Source organism: Taudactylus pleione, unplaced genomic scaffold, assembly GCF_031769625.1.
Source record: "Taudactylus pleione unplaced genomic scaffold, aTauple2 ptg001732l, whole genome shotgun sequence".
NCBI lineage: Eukaryota > Metazoa > Chordata > Amphibia > Anura > Myobatrachidae > Taudactylus > Taudactylus pleione.
Window position 1 is genome coordinate 162,914 of NW_028286129.1, and position 21,023 is coordinate 183,936.

General features: G+C 50.6%; 1 long non-coding RNA gene across 1 annotated transcript in view; it reads left to right on the plus strand.

Moving 5' to 3' along the window:
• The first annotated feature begins 1,590 nt into the window (after nucleotides 1-1,590).
• The window catches only part of LOC148439513 (uncharacterized), a 101,454-nt gene continuing 82,021 nt past the window's right edge, over nucleotides 1,591-21,023 (plus strand). Inside the window, exon 1 of the long non-coding RNA XR_015876206.1 lies at nucleotides 1,591-1,752. This is a non-coding gene — a long non-coding RNA (uncharacterized LOC148439513). The remainder of the gene's footprint in view (nucleotides 1,753-21,023) is intronic.

Below are 21,023 nucleotides of genomic sequence, written 5' to 3' on the forward strand. Positions count from 1 at the left end.
GCATCACTCGCAGTGCTTGCGGTAGGGCATGGTCGGCTGGTGTGTGCCTAAATACACACCGCGATCGCATGCCAAGACATAGTGGGCGTGCTAATGCCTTGCGATCACAGAACTTGCATACTTTGGCTGCGTGACTGCAAACGCATCTAGCAAGCGGGTCTGAATCAGGCCCCGTGTTCCAAATCCCGGGTCAGACCCAGGACTTTGCTGTAAAAGGGGTATCGCTGGGAATCTCTCAGTCTATGGGGTCTCTTTTACTGCTTTTCCACCCAAGTCCAGGGTCTGTCCTGAGATTTGTAACAGTTGCAAAACGGGTCAGACCTCTTTTCCACCCCAGCACCGATCTGGGTTATTCCCGGATCTGCGCCGTTCACACTACACACGGGTACAGTGGAATGCTTCTCCCGGCGCTTGGAGATGACATCATCACCCGGAAGTCCCCATGCTGTAAACGGGACCCGGGACGGATGACCCGGGTTACCTGTTTACACTGGAGGGTTGCACGGGTCGTTCCCATGTTAAACCCTGCACGCTGCCTGGGTTGGATTGCCGGGTCACTCGACCCAGGAATCCAACCCAGACCCCTTTTACAACTAGCAGCGACCTGGGTTAACCCTGCAATAGTCCGGGTTTTAGCTGTGGTGTAAAAGGGGTATTTGTGTATATAATGGGGGGGGGGGGTGTTCTCTCTATGTTTGACCTAAGTGTATGGGGGTCTCCCTCTGCGTATGAATATTGGGGTCTGTGTGGGGGTTTCTCTATGAATGACTATGGGGGTCTCTGTCAGTGCATGGGGGTTCTGTGTATGGTTATGGGGGTCTCTATGTGAATGACTATGGGGGTCTGTGTAATATGGGGTCTCTTTCTGTGCATGTAAATGACTGAGGGTCTCTCTGTGTATGGGGGTCTGTGTAATATGGGGTCCCTTTCTGTATATGTCAATGACTATGGGGGGTCTCTGTGTAATATGGGGTCTCTTTCTGTGTATGGTTATGGGGGTCTCTCTATGTGAAGGACTATGGGGTCTCTCAGTGTATGGGGGTCTCTGTGTAATATGGGGTCTCTATATGAATGACTATGGGGATCTGTGTAATATGGGGTCTCTTTCTGTGTATGTAAATGACTATGGGTGTCTGTCTCAGTGTATGGGGGGGGGGTCTCTGTAATATGGGGTCTCTTTCTGGGGTCTCTCTATGTGCATGACTATGGGGATCTGTGTAATATGGGGTCTCTTTCTATGTATGTAAATGACTATGGGGGTCTCTCAGTGTATGGGGGGTCTCTGTAATATGGGGTCTCTTTCTGGGGTCTCTATGTGACTGACTTTGGGGAACCGTGTAATATGATGTCTCTGTGTATGTAAATGACTATGGGGGTCTCTGTAATATGGGGTCTCTTTCTGGGGTCTCTATGTGACTGACTTTGGGGAACCGTGTAATATGATGTCTCTGTGTATGTAAATGACTATGGGGGTCTCTTTCAGAGTATGGGGGGCCTCTGTGTAATATGATGTCTCTATGTATGTAAATGACTATGGGGGGTCTCTCTCTCAGTATCTCTGTGTATGGCAATGGCCTCAGTCAGCGGGTCTCCCCCCGGCCGGAGGTGATGTCACGGTGACAGCCGCCGCTCAGCACCCTCCCTCCGCCGTCTCTCCTCCCCCTCCATCTCTCACAGACACGGCGAGAGCACAGCGCTGACACAGCCCGGAGCACAGCAGCGGCTTAGCCAGGAGGACGGAGACCCGGACCGGTGAGTGTGACTCGGAGGAGCCCCTAGGCCACGGTGCGGGGGGGAGGGGGGGCTGCACGGGGCAGATGCGGGAGAACATGGGGGAGGGGTGGGTATTTGGTGGGAAGGAGGGGGTCTCTATGCAGGGACATAGGGGGTGGGGGCGCTGCAGGCGGGTGACGTGATATAGGGGCATCTGCGCTGCAAACATCGGCCCAGAGGGGGGGGGGGGTTCTATTTAGAGACTATTTATTACACATGGGGGGGTGCTGTATGGATCAGTAACTGAGGGGAGGGGGGAGGCCATGTGAGCATGCTCATATAGGGGGGGGGGGGGTGGTGGGATTGATGCCAGTTGTGTCTGAGTGGGGGAGAGAATTAGGTGCATTAGGAACACTGGGCCTGATTCGTTACGGATCGCTATTGCTGAAGCGTACGCAGACGGGCGATTGTTGTGTAATGCGCATGCATTGCAGTGCACGTGTGCGAAGGCTCCGCTGCGATCACGGAGGCCACGCAGAGTGAGTGACAGGCAGTGAGCGTATGGGGGGGTGGTCGGAGAACCCAGGCGTGCCTGATCGTTTGAACGCCGTTGCATGGGCGTGCATAAATTAGCTGTTGCGATTGCATGCGCAGCTTGAGTACTCACTGCGTGCAACGAGGTCAGAAATCTCTAAGTAAGGTCAGGGCTGCTGTAATTCTGCGTGAGGGGCCGATGGTACTCGATGTTACCGATGTTTATGGAGGTTTGCAAGCTCTATGCTGGCAGTGCGATGGCATTGCGATAGCAATCATTAGCATATTTTCGCAGCAGACCGTGCGATTACGGAGCTGCGATCGCAATAGCAATCCTTAATGAATCAGGCCCACTGTGTGGATGATGATGTGAACAAGGACGTACATGTGTGGGGAGGACACTGCTTGGACAGGAATGGACATAGGTGGGGAGGACACTGCTTGGACAGGAATGGACATAGCTGGGGGGACACTGCTTGGACAGGAATGGACATAGGTGGGGAGGACACTGCTTGGACAGGAATGGACACAGGTGGGGAGGACACTGCTTGGACAGGAATGGACACAGGTGGGGAGGACACTGCTTGGACAGGAATGGACACAGGTGGGGAGGACACTGCTTGGACAGGAATGGACACAGGTGGGGAGGACACTGCTTGGACAGGAATGGACATAGGTGGGGAGGACACTGCTTGGACAGGAATGGACATAGGTGGGGAGGACACTGCTTGGACAGGAATGGACATAGGTGAAGGGACACTTCGAGAACTTGCGTACATAGGTGAGTGGACACTGCGTGGACAGACAAATGCGTAAGTGGAGGTACGTATGAGGACAGAAGTACCTAGGTTTGGGGACACTATGATGACAGAAGTACGTTGGCATGTGGAAACTACGAGGACAGAAGCACGTTGGTGTGGGGACACTACGAGGACAGAAGTACGTAGGTGTGGGGACACTATAAGGACAGTATTACGTAGGTGTGGGGACACTATAAGGACAGTAGTACGTAGGTGTGGGGACACTATGAGAACAGATGTACGTAGGTGTGGGGACACTATGAGGACAGTAGTAGGCAGGTGTGGGGACACTATGAAGACAGAAGTACGTAGGTGTGGGGACACTACGAGGATAGAAGTACGTAGGTGTGGGGACACTGTGTGGACAGATATAGGTGGGCGGGACACTGTGTGGACAGAGATAGGTGGGTGGGACATTGCGTGGACAGACATAGGTGGGGGAACACTGTGTGGACAGACCCATCCACAGTGTGGACAAGCATGGCCATAGGTGGTGGAAACAGCAAGGAGACGAGTGTAGGGAAGCTGCATTGACATCGTTTGGGGACACTGGGTGGACAGTCATGGGTGCCGGACACTGTATTAACAGGCACGTACATAGGTGGGGACATTGTGTGGAGAGGGCACAGGTATGGGGTCACTGCGTGAAATGGCCTGGACAGACCCAGATGAGGAGAGAACACCATGACCAGGCCCAGATGAGGAGAGGACACTGTGGACAGACCAAGCACAGATCGAGGGTCAGTGTTCGGACAGGAACGTGGGGGCTGTCAGCACTGTTTGGGCAGGTTTCTGTGTATAAGGGGGAGAGAGCACTGCATAGTTAGGTCCATGTGTGGCTGGACATCAGCTTGATGTGTAATAGGGGATACCGACTAGGGACCTGATTCAGTATGGACCGCAGCCGTGTAATCGCACGCAGTGCAGCTGCGAAAATCTGCTAATGCCTGCCAGAGCTCAGCCAGCGTAGTGACGCCCACTGCTGCTTTCTCACATCCATAACACCTCGCAGTCCTGCGTACAAATCGGTAACATCAGAGCACATCAGCCAGTCACGCACAATTACAGCAGGTCTGACCAGTCGCAGAAACTGCAAGTCTCGTAGCACGCAGTGAGTACACAAGCTGCGTAGGCCGTTGCAGTGGCTAATCTATGCACACCCATGAAACAGCGTCCAACCACCCCCAAACGCTCATGAGCGGTCACTCACTCTGCGATGGATTCCTCTGTGCCTGCGTAATCGCAGTGCGGTCGCAGTGGACGCGCAGTGCGGTGCTTACTCATGCGCAGTACTGAACAATCGGACGCTGTGTGTACATAGTTGCAATTGCGTAAGCTGATGAATCAGGCCCTAGGTCATGTGATACTATTTGGGCAAAGAGTCTGGTTCTGTTTTTGGCCTGCTATATCTGTGGCATTCACCTCTATGTATGTACAGTTCTTGACCATGATTTGAGGACAATATTACTAATGTTGAGCTTGAAGCGACTCCTGTGCTCATCATTCTATGCTATGACATGCCCCCATTTATGATCCCTTCCCAGTAGATTGTTCTTAGTACATAACGCTTTTCATGCATTGTGACTTTGCCAGCCATGAATTACAAAGGAGGTTATGGCTGTGTATGTGAAAGAGATATATGCTGCATTTGGTAACATTACCAGGGGCCTAAAAACGGTGCGTTTACTTCAGTATATGATATCGGGCCCAGTGGTCGGAGACAGTATTCATCAGGACATTCCGTTGCAGGATTTTCCGGTTAACCTGTATTACTAACGCTGCAATGAATGATGTCGCTGAAGGTGACACTGATGCAAGCGTCTGATACCGGTGTAGTTTGGTTACAAGGCCAGATATTTGTAAGGCGATGTCTGTGCTTCATTCTCTATATTGCTTGTTTAAGATATTATTGCACCAACCGGAGCATATATCTTTGTGCTTGTGAATGAGTAAATGCTGGACCAGAGACTACATACATACATACATACATACATACATACATACATACATACAGTACGTATATGACTTCTATAAATCAGTGTATGGTGTAATGTTGTAAATGTGTTTTTTCTTTTATTGCTGCACCTAGATATTACACATATATATATATATATATATATATATATATATATATATATATATATATAAAAAAAATTCTATATATATATATTGCTGACTTGCAATCAGGAAGTGCTTGCGTTGGAGGAGTAAGATATCGATGGTTTGCACATGCATTATTAATAAGGAATGCATAGCCTCCTCCTGAGCAGATGGAGAACTGTCCCAGACTCTGCGTTGGCCACACGCTGGGAGATCTCTTCCATGGGGGTATGTCGCACAGCACTGAGAATACAAGGTGCATATAGCTCGGGGGCTTATCGGCGGCCGCGTTAACCCTTTCTGCCTGGCATTGTGGTGTGATGGTAGCGTCTGAGGATTACTGGGGGATTGTGTGTCTTGCTTTCAGCCCCAGTCTTTTGTTCTGGGTTTATCGCTGCTGTGTTTTGCTTCTCTCAGTCCTGGGGGTGCAGTTTAACCACAGATTGTGTATTTTTTATATTTTTGTCTGTGATTCCCATACAGTTACATTGCATTTTGCTATACGTTCCTTTGTGTTTGAAGGGCATCCAACGCCTCGTAGCAGCTTTGCCCTTGGTGGAGGTTTCTTGTGAATTTTTTTTTTTTCCTGCTGACCTCCAAGCAGACGTTTCTGCAGTTCAGCTGCTGTTATCCAGGTACCTGTAATGTTCTGGATGATTAAGCCCGTCCTAATGCACGGTGTGTGTGTATTAACATGAAAACACATTCGGTATGCTTTAGCTGCGGCAAGTTGCTGATAAGGGCAAGCCGCGCGTTTGCCTGCGAAATACGGCACATGATTGAGGGTTTTTTCAGTGTTTCCTTATTCCATCCGGCAAATGAATTTTGTAGTGGTGTTAAAGGTAAGGTGACACAAACCGCCTTTTACATCCTTTTTTTTTTTTTTTTTTTGTCTTTAAACCATTTATCAGTTGGATTGCTAAGAATCCCTTCGTCCAAACCTTTGTAGACCGAAGCGGTATTATATAGTGGGCGGAATTCAATTTATTCCAATCCCCATCGCGCCCGACGGAGCTATTCCATTCTTGCTCCTGTCGGGCACGATCAGCTGCCACCTCTACATTTCAGCTCGCAGCCCCTGGGGGATGAGAGCTGAAATGTGCGAAAAGTGACATGTTTGGGCGCCCAAATATCACTTTTCCCGATCGCGCCCAACACTTTGGTCGGGTTTAGCTGCTACGCGGCTAAATCCGACCACTTTGGGCGCGATCAATACGAAAATCTGGAACAATTGCATAGCGACCCGCCATCTCCTGTCACTTTAGACGGGAGATGCGGGCCGCGAAAACAATTGAATTCCGCCCAATAAATCATAATGGTAAAAAAGAATTAGGTGCAACAACCATGTTGTCCCCAGGATCTATTTCACGGACACGCATCCACTCCACTTAAATAGCTGTCCCAGAGTGATCCCTCGGCAAGGGCCTAACCAGAATTGCAGTCATGTGACTGATACAGAGCTTACCAGTAACCTCTTATTGCTAGCCTAGCAATGGGGTGCTATTGGCTGAGCTCTGTGTCAGTCACATAACTGCAGTGCTGGTTACTCTCTGCCGAGTGAGCATTCGCAAAGATCCCTCCCATCAGAGATCCTTCCCCCATCTGTAAGAGGCAAGGCTCGGTTCGGGCGGCGGGAGCATTGCAGTGAGGGTAGACGGAGAGTGGAGGCATACCCTGTGTAGTGTTCACTCTAGCTCCGGCGGCAGGCAGGGCACCGCAGCTAGAGAGGGCAACCTTATGCGCACACCTGAAAAGGGGGCGTGTCTATAAGACGCGTCCCCTTTTTGTCATACTTGGGGGCGTGCCCGGCACTTACGGACACGCCGGGCTGCCTCCAAGCGCTGCAGAAAGGGAGAATAGATGCCAGGCGCATGCACCCGGCGTCTATTCTCCGGCGGTGACCGGGTCACCGCGCATTTCTCCACCCGCGGGACACTGCGTCCCGCGGGTGAAGACGGCACCCGCAGGCTGTGAGGGCAGGGCGCTTTTTGCCCTCCTCCTGAAAGGCAGGGTGCTTTTTGCCCTCCAGAAGTAGGGCAGGGCGCCGCGGCCTGCTAAAACAGCCTAACGGGAACGCTACCTGTGTCTTAGCATGCGTTACTGGCCACCATTATGTCTATATCCAGCCAGCAAGTGGGTAATAACCTTCAGAGCCCTTAAATATGATTTCTCCTTCATTCATTAGGGGACAGTGGAGTTTCAGTACAGTGGGGTATAGATGTGGGTTAACTGGGAGCTGGCACTTTAATACATTTGAATAGTAGCTAGCTCCTCCCCCTCTAAACCCCCCTACAGGTCAGTCTAAATTTGGTGCCAAGGGAGCTGGTTGCACTACTACAGAGCTCTCTGTTTAAATTAAAGATCCTCAATCAGCATATGAGGACACAGACAGGCAGCTCCCTGCCTGTCTGCATCGTTGGAGCTGCCGAAAGACCCCACCGCAGCTGCTTGCGGTGTGCACTGGGGTCTTCAGCTACAGTAACCACTGTCTCTGAGGGGTACCTAGACGCGCTGTGTGCGGCGCATGTCGTGGTCCCCCATTAGCATACCTGCTGCTGGCAGCACTCGGCAACGACAAGGTTAGTGACTCCTGGCACCCTGAGTAGCAGAGTGGCCAGGAATACTGTAAGGTGGGCATCATTAAAGCAGCCCGCTCAGCGCTGTAAATCCTACTATCCCTTTCCTGCAGAGAGCAGGAAATTATGCGAGACTCCTCCTTCAGTGGATCCCTCAGTGTCACGTCTATCTAAAAAGACGGTGCTCCCTGTACCAGGAGCAGTTTCTTTAAAGGAATCTTCTGACAGGAAGTTAGAAACTACCTTACAGTCTATGTACACTGTAGCTGGGGTGTCCCTTCGACCCGCACTAGTCAGTTGTTGGGTCAACATGGCTGTGGAAGCTTAAAACTGGTGTTCCGGTGGAGGATCTGGTTCCTTTAGCAGATTGCAGAATCTGCTTCCTTTCTCGGGAAGGCTTCAAAAGATATTTGTAATCTTTCCTCTAGATCCTCGGCTTCGGCTATCTCAGCCCACAGAGACCTGTGGCTGCGACAATGGCAGGCGGATGCAGAATCTGAAAGAGCCGTGGGAGCTCTTCCATTCACAAGGGAAGCTCTGTTTGGATCGGAACTGGACAAGTGGATCTCTCAAGCCACAAGTGGCAAGTCCACTTATTTCCCATCTGCTGCTCCTCCTCCTCGGAAACCCTTTGCTTGACCGTCCTTTCGTATCCCAGGGAGATTCGGGGGTCGTGCCAGAGGAGCTCCCGCTACCTCCCGTGGTTCCAGAGGCAGGGGTAGAGCCACTGCATCCTCCTCCCAGCACAGTTAAGCCTCCGGCATGACACGCTCCCTTCTCTCCTGGGGGGGAGCTCAGGGTGGGAGCTCGCTTTCGCAATTTCAAGCGTTAGCGGACAAACGGGTTGTTATACAGGAAGCAATAGAGAAGCTACTGTCTTCTCGAGTAATAGTACATGTCACTATCCATCAGCAGGGTCAAGGCTTCTATTCCAACTTGTTTGTAGTTCCCAAACCGGACGGTTCGGTGAGACACACAATCCTTATTTGCGGAACTTCAAGTTCAAGATGGAGTCCCTGCAGTCTGTCATTGCAGATCTTGAGAGGGACGTGTTTCTCGTGTCCTTGGACATAAAGGATGGCCTCCTCACCTTTCGGTATTTCATCAGCACCAAAAGTGTTCACGAAGGTCATGGCTGTAATGATGACCCTTCTTAGGATTCATGGTGTCACTATCGTCCCGTACTTGGACGATCTACTTCTCAAGGCTCCGTCAGTCACTCAATTACTACAGGACATTCTGATAACACAGAGTTTTCTGTTACAAAACGGATGGATTCTGAATTTCAAAAAATCTCATCCAGCCTACTCAGCGTCTGCCCTTCCTAGGGATGATTTTGGACACTGTGGAGCAGGGGGTGTTTCTTCTGCAGGTCACCTCCATCCAACACATGGTGCGATTGATACCGCGCCATCGCTCCTCTCTCAGTGGTCAGGGTCCCACCTCTTTTTTCTCCAGCGAGGTCAACTGTCACCCAAGGCTCGAGCATCTCTCCTTTGGTGGCTGAATTCCTCACACCTACTGGCAGGCAAGAGGTTTGCAATGTGGGAATGGATTCTCCTCACCACAGACGCCAGTCTGAGAGGATGGGGGCAGTGACTCGGGGGAGACACTTTCAGGGCCGCTGGACTCGACCGGAGGCGGTACTGCCCATAAACATTCTGGAGTTAAGGGCCGTTTCTATGCTCTTCAGATGGCATAGCCCCTGTTGAAGGGCCATGCAATCAGAGTGCACTCCGCCAATGCCACGGCTGTGGCGTACATAAACAGACAAGGCGGCACCAAGTGTCTGTCCGCCATGAGGGAGGTAACCCGCATTCTTCTCTGGGTAGAGGAATTTGCGGTAGCAATATCAGCGATTTTCATCCCAGGGGCAGAAAATTGGGAGGCCGACTACCTCAATCGACAAGACATTCATCCGGGAGAATGGACGCCTAATCCACAGGTGTTTCAACAACTGATTCAGTGTTGGGGTCTCCCTCAGGTAGATCTCATGGCGTCAAGGTTGAACCTTCAACTGCCACTTTACTGCTCACGGACAAGAGATCCACAGGCGGTGGCAGTGGATGCTCTTATAACTCCTTGGCGGTTTCAGTTTGTTTAACTGTTCCCTCCACTCCCGTTTTCTTCCTCGTCTGCTTCAAAGAATCAAACGAGAAAGGGTAAAGGTACTGTTAGTGTCTCCAGACTGGCTCAGACGGGCGTGGTATTCCAACCTACATCTGCTGCTGATAGACAACCCGTGGCCTCTTCCTCTGCAGGAAGACCTTCTGCAACTGGGTCCATTTATCTATCAGAACTTAAAGCGGATTTGTTTGACGGCGTGGCTGTTGAAAGGGCTATCCTAAGAAGAGAAGGTATCCCTACTATGCTGAGGGCTAGAAAGGAAGTTACGCCTAAGCACTATCATCGTATATGGAAGGCGTGAAAACAGGAGTTCGTCACCATCAGAATTCAAGATAGCAATGACATTTCTACAGGGGGTTATCGGGTTACAACCTCTGTACCTCCAACGGCCCCATGGGATTTGGTCCTCTTTTTTTTTTTCTCCAGTCTGGACTTAAAATTTTTAACTTGGAAAGTGGTTCTCCTTTTGGCGCTCGCCTCTGCTAGGCGTGTGTCGGAGCTAGGGGCGCTTTCTTGTCGTCCGCCTTACCTCATTTTTCATGAGGATAGGGCTGAGCTCCGTATGCAGTTATCTTTTTTTTTTTACCTAAGGTAGTGTCTGCGTTCCACATCAACCAACCGAGTGTGGTTCCAGTGTTTAAAGATGATTCTTCGGCATCCAGATCCCTAGACGTGGTTCGGGCTCTTCGGATTTACGTTGAGAAGACTGCATCCCTCTGGAAGTCGGATATGCTGCTTGTTCGATATGATATGGCACATCCTGGCTGGCCGGCCGGCTTCAAAATAAACTATTTCAAGATGGATTCGTCTGACTATCAGACAGGCCTATTTGGCTGCATCGAAACAACCTCCTACTTCAATCAGAGCTCATTCTACTCGCTCGGTGGGTCCTTCGTGGGCGGCAGCCTGCGTTGTTTCCCTAACTCCGCTTTGTCGGGCGGCCATTTGGTCAGGCCGGCATACTTTTGTAAAATTTTACCGTTTTGACACTGTTGCGGCATCTGCTTCACAGTGTGGCCGTGCTGTTTTGCAGGGTTCTCAGCGCTCTCCTGCCCGGGTTGTGAGCTCTGGGATGTCCCCACTGTACTGAGACTCCAGTGTCCCCTAGTGGATGAAGGAAAAAAATGGATTTTGGTACTTACCGATAAATCCCTTTCTCCGATTCCACAGGGGACACTGGACGACCACCAGGCGCTGTTCCACCTGCATTCGTTATTGTTCTTCTAGGTTTGGACAGTTGTTTTCTTCAAGGTCTACTTGATTTGTTTGCAAATATGCTTGTTTGTTCATGTGTGTTCTAGCTTCTCTTCTCCTCTATAATTCTATTTTCCAGCTCTCCTCAGGCACAGTTTATTTAGACTGACCTGTAGGGGGGTATAGAGGGGGAGGAGCTAGCTACTATTCAAAGTTATTAAAGTGCCAGCTCCCGGTTAACCCACATCTATACCCCACTGTACCGAGACTCCAGTGTCCCCTGTGGAATCGGAGAAAGGGATTTATCGGTAAGTACTAAAATCCTGTTTTAAGTGTTCATCTAGTAAGTGGGCAATATCTGCAAGAGGCTTGAAATATGATATCAACATTTTTCATTATTGCGAGATATTGCACTGCTCCTACCCAGCTTCTTCTTAATGCCACCCAGCTGGCCACATTTTCTGGGGAGAACACTGAACTGTGCTCATCCGTACTGCTCCGCATCATTTATTGCTTTGGCGTTAGAGTGATATTCAGATATCCGGGACTGTTTTGGACATGTTCCTAAAGCCATGATGGAAATCGGGCTTCCAAATGTTCCTCTTTTTTGGCCGTTGAGGGAATTCCAAGGACAATTTGTTTTACATTATCCAGGTCCACAACTGTGACTGATGACCTACCTCCGCTGGGCAATCACAGACTAGAATAGACGGTGGTTATTTGTCCCTGAGTAACCTGACCACCACTGCTAGGGATTCCCTCTCACCATCAGTAACTCCCAGGCTCCTACAGCAGCACCTGAAGCCGCCTACTTCTGGGTATGTGTGTGGAGACGCTGCTGTAACACCTCCTGGGTAGTGTTGGCTAATTTCCACTGGTCCATCACTATGGACTAGTCTGCACTGGGTAGCTGGCAAAGGGTTTCGGCTTGGAGACACTGGGCTCAATCCAGAACAGCCGGAGAACGGAGTAGCGTTTGGTGCTACTCTGGTAATAGTAGCATACAAGCAGATGCAGGCGTCTTAAGGCAAGATGTTTATTGCTCATGTATCTTTAAATCGACAGTTCCCTTGATAAAAGGTGCTTGGGACAATCACAGCACACAGCTCTCATAGAAGTACAATCCTTCCCGATGTTCAGAGGATACACAAATTCAGGGCTCGCAGTTCCTATTTTTAAAACGTTCCAATGCACAATACCACAGGGCCCACCCTGGGTACCTTAACCAATCAATTTAAGTGCATGTACTGTGCATTTACACATTTAACGTTGTCCCTAATGGAATGGTCACTCCTTTGTGCCTGGGACTAACCTGTACAGGTGACCACAAGTCTTGAGTGGGGGATGGTTACCTCCAAAACTTACTTCTAGGATCCTGCAGGGGGACCTTTTCACCTTCTATGGCTGAATTTGGGCTTCATGGACTGGGAGACCAGAACCCCAGGCAGCAATCTCCTGGCCACCGAGTGGGAGCTCTTTTGGAGCTCCAGTGAATCAAGTAGCTGGCTCTGCTAGCCAGCTCTTCCTGCACTCCCTGATCTCACTTTGAATTACGAGGCTGCAGGGTAAGACATTTCAGTTCCTTGGGAGGGGGGACTGCGGGATCCAAGATGCCACGGAGGGCTCCAAATCTCCCCTACACCACCGTGGAAGAAGGTAAGTGCACTTTACTACTATTTATATACATTAAACATTTATATACATTCTATGCAGACCTTTAAAATATTTCTACGGCTTCATATACCAATGCTGCAGAGCTAGGCTCCCTGCCCTCAGCTTTCAGTACTCAGCCCTGCGCTGGGGGTTGATTGCATACCACCGCAGTTACAGGAGCTAGTCTGGGGCTACAGTGCAACATAACCACGCAATACATTTGTAAAGTCAAGGTGCCAGGACTTTAACCATTACCTTGCTGCGGCCGCTGTAGGTGATCCAGGGCTGTGGCACCTTGTATACAGTAACAAGGCACCAAGCGCCGGTAGTCCATTTAAAAGTGTCGCGGCATCACAGGGGCTAACCCCTTCCGTGCTGCGGTCACCATCTCGGCACTGCGGGAGGGGCCTGCAATGGAACAGGGACCAGGCCACAACTACTATCGCAATACGTCAAATTAAATCTGACATTATAGCCGCCCAGCACCGGTTGTCCGTCATCGTGGACTCGCTGCTTTGCAGTTCTCCTATTCTGCTTTTCCAAGTACTATTAAATTGTTTTGTGTGGTAAAATTTCACGTACAGAAGTTACGTTGTGCAATCGGTAATGTAAATGTGGCCTCACTTGGCCGCTCTTTCGGGCAATTTGGCTCAAAATCACAGTGACTGAAATATAGAAGCATGACGGCAGACATTGCAGTTGGCTGTTCACCGTAGAAGCATGACGGCAAACATTGCAGTTGGCTGTTCACCGTAGAAGCATGACGGCAGACATTGCAGTTGGCTGTTCACCGCTGTTGTCGTGAGTGTCCGGTCATCGGACGACTGCCATAATGGACGGGATTCTCACTGATGTCCTTAGTTCCATTATTATTAACTTTTGTTTATTGGGCCCAAAAAGATGTCAGCAGCGCCATGCAATGAAAGCTGAATGACATAAATATAAAGGATAACCATCATACAGATAAACCGATGATGATGGGGCTAGAGATAAGGATAGAGAGACTCGCTTATGCTGGGTACACACTGGCAGATATAGTGGCTGATCAGTTGATTGGCCAATATATCGGGTTCGCGTCGGCCAGTGTGTACCTGCGATATGTCTGTGAACGATGACGTTCACAGACATATGGCGCCAGCTGGGCTGCACAGCCGATGGACAGATATATCTGCCGACCGCCCGTACCCTTGCAGCAAAGGCCAGTGGGAGGGGGCGCAACACCCCCCCCAGGCCAGCGTGACCCGCGGCCAGATGACATAATGGTGGCTCGATGTGTATGAACAATTATCATCTGCAGATATATCTGTCAGGTGTGTACCCAGTTTAAGACCGGAGAAGGTAGCAAAGACGGGTCATGCAGGTCCTATACTGTGTACAGCAGTATATGAGCCTGTACCCACTAAGCGGGCAGGCAGACAGGATCACTTTCATTGGTTGGGAAATGGAGACTGGTGCCCGGGATAGAGCTAGGAGGAGCGAGGGGCCCTGTCTGTGATGGCTTACAATCTATGAGAGAGGGGTGTAACCATGTGGGTGACTTGGGAGGAGAAGGTATGAGGACGGTCAGAGGTTCTGAGTGATAGCTAATAGGCACGGGGCTCGCTTGGAGATGTGGAGGTTTCCAGCCAGTAGTCAGGGAACAGGGGTAAATTACCCCACATGGGGTAAAAATGAAATTCCTGGGGGTAATGGGCGGAAAGCCGGGCATGCATATAATATAGAATGATTCATATGCATGCCCGGCTGTGCCACAGGGAGGCTCTAAGCCGGACGCCCGCTGAGATGTTATTACCAGCGGGCGCCCGGCTCCTTCCCTGCAGCGCCGCGTTAGCCTGAGGCTGGAGTTCTCTTCTGAACTCCAGCTTCCGGCTCTCTCCATGCACACTATGGGAGAGACGTCATGACGTCTCTCCCATAGCTCCGAGGAGCAGCCGGGTGGACAGGACGGCGGCGGATGCAGGAGCCGGGGATTAAGGTAAGTGGGGTTTTTTTTTTTTCTACTTCAGGGTCCATAGGGGGTCCACAGGGTTGACCTTGGGGTATAGGTTAGGAACCAAATCCGGGCACCACGCAGTTAAAGCTTTTAGCTCCCAGGATGCACTTGGGTCCACTCTCCCTATAACCCCACCCCCAGCCAGAGGCACCTCAGTTTAAGTTGTGCCCGGCCGGAGTCGGGTCACCGTTTAGTGCAGTGGGGAGCTGATTAGCAGCCCCTAAGCTTTATTTTTTCTAAGTACAGAGTTTTTTTGATTTTTACTTTGGACTTTCAGAGCGGCAGCGTCGGACTGTCCATAGGACGTCTAAGCTGCCGCTCCGTCACCCCGCCGGCGCTGAGACGCCAGTACAGATCTGGGGATCTCAGCGGGACCCCAGAGTCTGTACTAGCCGGACTCTGCGGGCGCCCAGGACTGCTGCCGGATCCACGGGGAGCAGCATTTAATATGCAGTCCTGTGCCTCCGGTCTCCGGGGACAGACCGGAGGCGCCGGCAGTGGCGGCGGGCCCCCCATACCCCGTGTGTCCACTAGACCACCAGGGACTTACTGATCGGCGCTGGGAGCCGGCGTCCCGGGAGGTTAATAGCCGGCCAGGGGAGGAAGCTTTCCCTGTTACAGCGGCTACTCCCCTCAGCTCAGCGCGCCTTTCAGTATGTATAGTCTGGCGTCGCTGAGCTGCTTCCTCCGCGGGCCACGCTTCTTCTGAGGTCTCCAGCGGCCATTTTCTTGTGGTGCAGCAGCAGAGCTCCGGAGATGGCAGTGAGTCCAGTCCCCCTGCGTACCTCACCATCAGGTCAGTGTACACAGCGCTGTAGCCTTCCCAGACACTGAATCTGGGTAAGTTGAATGCAGTGTAATAGTGCAGTATATTATATGACATGTTTATGTATATATGTATATATCTGCATGGTATGTGACTTATGCTAGTGCTGACTGTCTGTATTTAATTCTCTCACCTGTCAGTGTATATCTATCCCTTTTCCTTATCTGCCCTAATACAGCTGTACTTAGGGTGGTTCTGAGACCTCACATTTATATACTCGTTGATATTTGTGAGGTTTGTCACATACTGTTGCGTGCTGCACGTTGCCACATTTTCGTTGGAACTGTGTGTTGCATACGCTGAAAATGGGTCCCTGCGGCTTATTTTAGCATCAGTCAGGACCAGTATAGCACTGCTTGATATTTCCGCCAAGATTGGTCAGCTATGTTTGACCAGGAGATAGAGCGTTATACTGCACCCATTTTTGCTATCCTGCAAGTCATGTGCTGCAGGTGTTAGTGCGGAGGATTTGTTTCATAAAGGGTTCTGTGTGTGGCGTCATCTGGTGCCGGCCCCTTTCACGACCCCCTTGGGAGGTTTGTTTTCTCGGGATCCTCTCAATTGCGGATCGCCGGGTGGGCCCCATTGTTGTACCTCACCTGGGGGTTACTTCACCATAATGCCCTTTTCATCTCAGGGTATCTCGCAGTTTCTTGCACTCTTCCCCTGTGACACAGACTACTGCTCCCTGCAGGGGGTTTTCGCAGTATATGAGATCCCCCTGGTGCCATCATAGTCTGTCATTCCCCTTGCAGGGATTCCCACGGCCACCCTGGGTGGATGTCGTTTTCTATGACGCCCTGTGGTTACTTCCCATTTGGCTCTGCGTGAACTGGATACTGTTTTGGGCTCTTTCCCTCTTACACGGGGGGAAGCCTATTTCAAGTATTATTATCCCTGCTTTGGGCTGGTGGCAGGTCCATTCTGGTTAGAGTGAATGTTGACCTGCACCTGTATCATACACCCTCAGTATTGCGTGCCTTCTGGTTCCCTGTTGCTGACTAGCGGGGGGATCGCATGGCGGGACTCTGGCTGTTGTCAGTTATGAGGTATTACAACAGTGTTTGGCCTCCTGTCCCAAATTCCCTGAGGGTCATCACGAGCCCCTCATGGGGTGGATGGGCGTGTTACTCGTCAGATTACAGACGTTACTATGCATCCCATTCCTGCGTGGTCGGATTCTTCTGATCCGTAGGTGGTAACTCTGCCTGAAATCAGTATACTCGCTTTCAGGGGTTGTTACCCATCCTACCATGGCTATAGCATGGTTGGTTAATACTATTGCATACTGAGCTGATGCATTTGTAATGTTTTTTCCCCACCAACACGTCTGGGGTTCAAATGTATTTGGTCGCTCATGTAATATATGCAGTTGTCATAGGTGGACATGCCTATATTGGATACCAGTCTCCTAACTTTCAAAGTTCCGGCTGCGACGGTATCCTCCGTAATACCCTATGGCTGCGCTCTGGGAATGCAGAGGTGCAGATACCATCTATAGGGTAGATCTTGTTGGGTCCTGACCTTGACAGTGGCAGTACAAATTTCCCGCCTTCAGCTATGCCCACTACAGGGCCTCAGACTAAGTCTATTAAGTCTTTTTGTCCTCTGGGTCAGCCTAAAGGTCTGTTTCTTCAACCGAGCAGGCCTGGACTGCCAGCCGATCCTGCTTCTGAACCTACGGATATATCGTCAGCATGACGAGACAGGCCTACCACTGGGAGATGGCGATTTTCTCAGTTCGCCCGGTACTAGTGTCTAGTTGCCGCGGCTACGTGGGTAGGAGGGTACGCCCTCTCTTTGCTCAGGCGGCCTATTTCCATGTGATGGTACGCAGGCCCTTATTCGGACCCGAACAGGGCCTTACGAATCCAGAAAGCTATACAGTTGTTGGGCTAAGCGGAGCTAATTGGGCCATCCCCACTTTCTCAGCGAGGGACTGGTTGTTCTGCTTTCTTTCTGGTGCGGTGGCTGAATGGTCCTCTTTGGCCTATTCTCTGTCTCAATTCCCTGAACCAGTTCCTAAAGCTACCTGGGCTCAGGAGGCAATCCCTATGCTCCATCATACTATGTTTGGAACCTGGGGACTTTATGGTATCACTGGATATACAGGACGCGTGCCTACGGGCACTTACAGAGACCTTGCCTCAGCATGGACTGAGGTTTGCTGTATCACAGCACTTACGGTTTTCGGGCTCTGCCTGTTGGGACTGTTCTCAGCCCCACAGGGGTTTACCAGCGTTTTGGATTTTCTGACAGTTCTTCTGTTCAGTATATCCCAATGCTCCTGTACCTGGATGGCCTCCTGCTCTTAGCAGGATCACCGGGGTACTTTACAGCCGGGTCAGGTTGACTGTGGCTTCTTCAGGGTGCAGAAGTTTAATCAATGGGGAAAAAGTCCTCCCTGCATCCCTCTCTGGGTATTCTTCACCTAGGAGCCCTGCTGGATTCTCAGAATCTGAGAATTCTTCTGGCGTAAGACGGCATCTCCACTCTTCCATTAGGAGTACATGGATGTCTGCGCAGTCGACATATGTCTTTGCACTCTGGGATGCATGGTCCACTATTCAGTGTCTGCCTTTGGAAGGGTGGAATGGGCTTAGTTCCATTCCAGGCCTTTCCATAATTGGCTTATCTCCAGATGGAACAAGTTTTTTTTTTTTTCTGTCTGATCACTGTTCAAATGATGCTGCTCTCCCCGGAGGCAAGTCTGTCCCTTTTCGGGTGACTATGACCATCTCGTCCAGGGTATTCTTTGCTAAGGACAGTGTCTGGTTCGCATCCATTTCAGTGCAATTGGATGTCTGTCGATTCCACCCTGTCAATTAACTTGTTGAAACTTTAGCCTGTCTTGGGGCCTTCACTCTGGCATAGCCCTTGTTTCCCGGTGAACCTGAAAAAGTTCAGTCCGACAGGGTCAGAACAGTAGCTTCCTTTTTAGCAATACTGTTCGTTGGGTGGCAATGTCAGGTATGTCATACATTCGGACATTGTCTGAGGGTCTCCTCCCGACCATCTCGACAGTGTTCATTTCAGGTGCTCTCCATTGGGAAGCGGGAGTCCTCAGCCGTTACGACGTGCATCCCGGGGACTAGTCTCTTCCCCAAGAGAGGTTTCATCTCCTGGTGAGCAGGGGGGGGGGGGGGCCCTCCTGAGGTGACACTCACGGCCTTCTGTCTCTATCACACTATGGTGTTACAGTCCAACTCTGGGGATTCTGAAGCAACCTTCAGTGACTCTTTGTCGGTGAAGGGGTTCTTCCAATTTGCGTACCTGTGTTCTCCAGTCTCCATTCTTCCTCGAGGGAAGTGTTTCAATCGAGACAGAGATGCTTTCCTGCTGGTGGCTCCTGATTGCCCCAGATGTCAGGGGTACTTGGTTTTTCGGAGTCTCTCCATCGATACTCCATTCCTGATGCTTCACTACCCAGACCTGTTGTCTCAGGGTCCTGGGGTTTGCCTTGGACCTGGGTTGTTTGTCTTTGACTACGTCCCTACAGTAGTCTTACGGCTTCCATGGCTTTGTCATCGTTGGAATGATTGGAGCACATGGATCAGCTTTTGCTGGGACCTACCACAAACTGTGGCAGCCATCATTCTTATGGTATTATACCTATCGATGCGATCCTCTGGTGTCCAGGATTTCCAGATAATCTGGCATTCCTTCCGGCTGGCTTGGGTTTCACCCTCGGCCTGGCCTTCCTGACAGTGCAGATCTCTACACTGTCAGTATGATTAGGTTATGGAATTGCTCCGCTCTGATATCCAGTTCATCCTTTGGAGTGTTTTCTGGATTATGCCTCCATTTGTCCTCCCTAGGGACTCCTTGGTTCTTCGTTAACTCCGGGGAAAGTTAATGGAACCGCTGGTTGTGATAGCCATTACATGGTCTATTGCTTTGGCTTTCTCTCTTTCTATCAGGGAGTTTATATCAACCAGGTGAGTGTCGGAATTGGGAGCGTTCTCATGTGGCTCCCTCTTCTGGAGGGCATCTTGTCAGGGTGTGAGTTGCTCTCACCCTGTGTTTCTTCTTAGTGATTTTCAGGTTCCATATTATTCTGGAACTTATGGTGCGGCCATTCAGTCCCCAGTCCTCTCGGCTGGTGTGGCCTCATTGACTGTGGTCCGGCCTCTGTGGATTTATGTGATCCATTCAAGTTCCTGACGGAAATCGGACTCCTTATTGGTGGTCTGAGATTTCTGGTTTTAACAGGAAAGGATGGCCGGCCTATGGCCATATGTTGGCTGGACGGCCTCGTATGTCTTCTTCAGAGGCCTACCCATGGGTAGGCCTTTCTGTTGTTGCTGCTTGTTTTTTCTCGGGCCATGTAACCCTCGTGGGTGGCTCGCTGTGGCGTCTTGGCTGTTTTGCCTTGCTAGGTGGCCACGTGGTCTTCTGTCCACACCTTTTTAAGGTTCTAGGCATTGTTTTCCTTTGCCTCTCAGGATGCTTCCTTTTTGGCGGCGGATTCTCCTCTCAGCACAGGAGCGTCCCCTCCCTTGGTTGAACTGCTTTGGGACATCCCCAAGGTCAACCCTGTGGACCCCCTATGGACCCTGAAGTAGAAATCAAGAGATATGGTAAGAACTTACCTTTGTTATCTCTGTTTCTACGAAGTCCATAGGGTCCACAGGGCGCCCGCCCTGACGCACCTGGCTTCAAATGGGCTGTGTGACTGGTCACCGGTTTTCCGTCTCCCATTTCTGTGAGTATGGTTATCGAGTGTTCCAGTTTTCTCTCTTTTTTTTCTCCTCCTCCGGCCTTTGGCTACTTACAAACTGAGGTGCCTCTGGCTGGGGGTGGGGTTATAGGGAGAGTGGACCCAAGTGCATCCTGGGAGCTAAAAGCTTTAACTGCGTGGTGCCCGGATTTGGTTCCCAACCTATACCCCAAGGTCAACCCTGTGGACCCTATGGACTTCGTAGAAACAGAGATAACAAAGGTAAGTTCTTACCATATCTCTTGTTTTTTGTACAAGCGGCACTACAGGGGCATTATATGGGGGCACTACTACAGGGGCATTATATGGGGGCACTGCTACAGGGGCATTATATGGGGGCACTACTACAGGGGCATTATATGGGGGCACTGCTACAGGGGCATTATATGGGGGCACTACTACAGGGGCATTATATGGGGGCACTGCTACAGGGGCATTATATGGGGGCACTGCTACAGGGGCATTATATGGGGACACTACTACAGGGGCATTATATGGGGGCACTGCTACAGGGGCATTATATGGGGACACTACTACAGGGGCATTATATGGGGGCACTGCTACAGGGGCATTATATGGGGGCACTACTACAGGGGCATTATATGGGGGCACTGCTACAGGGGCATTATATGGGGGCACTTGATTTCCTTCCTTTCAAATCAAGGGGGTAACATCGGCATATCTAAATATATTTTGGATAAAAGGTAAAAAAGTTCCCTGACCCCTGTTCCAGCAGTTTGTATGTTGCTTTATTTTTATATTTGTTGTTGCGTGGGAAATTGTAAAA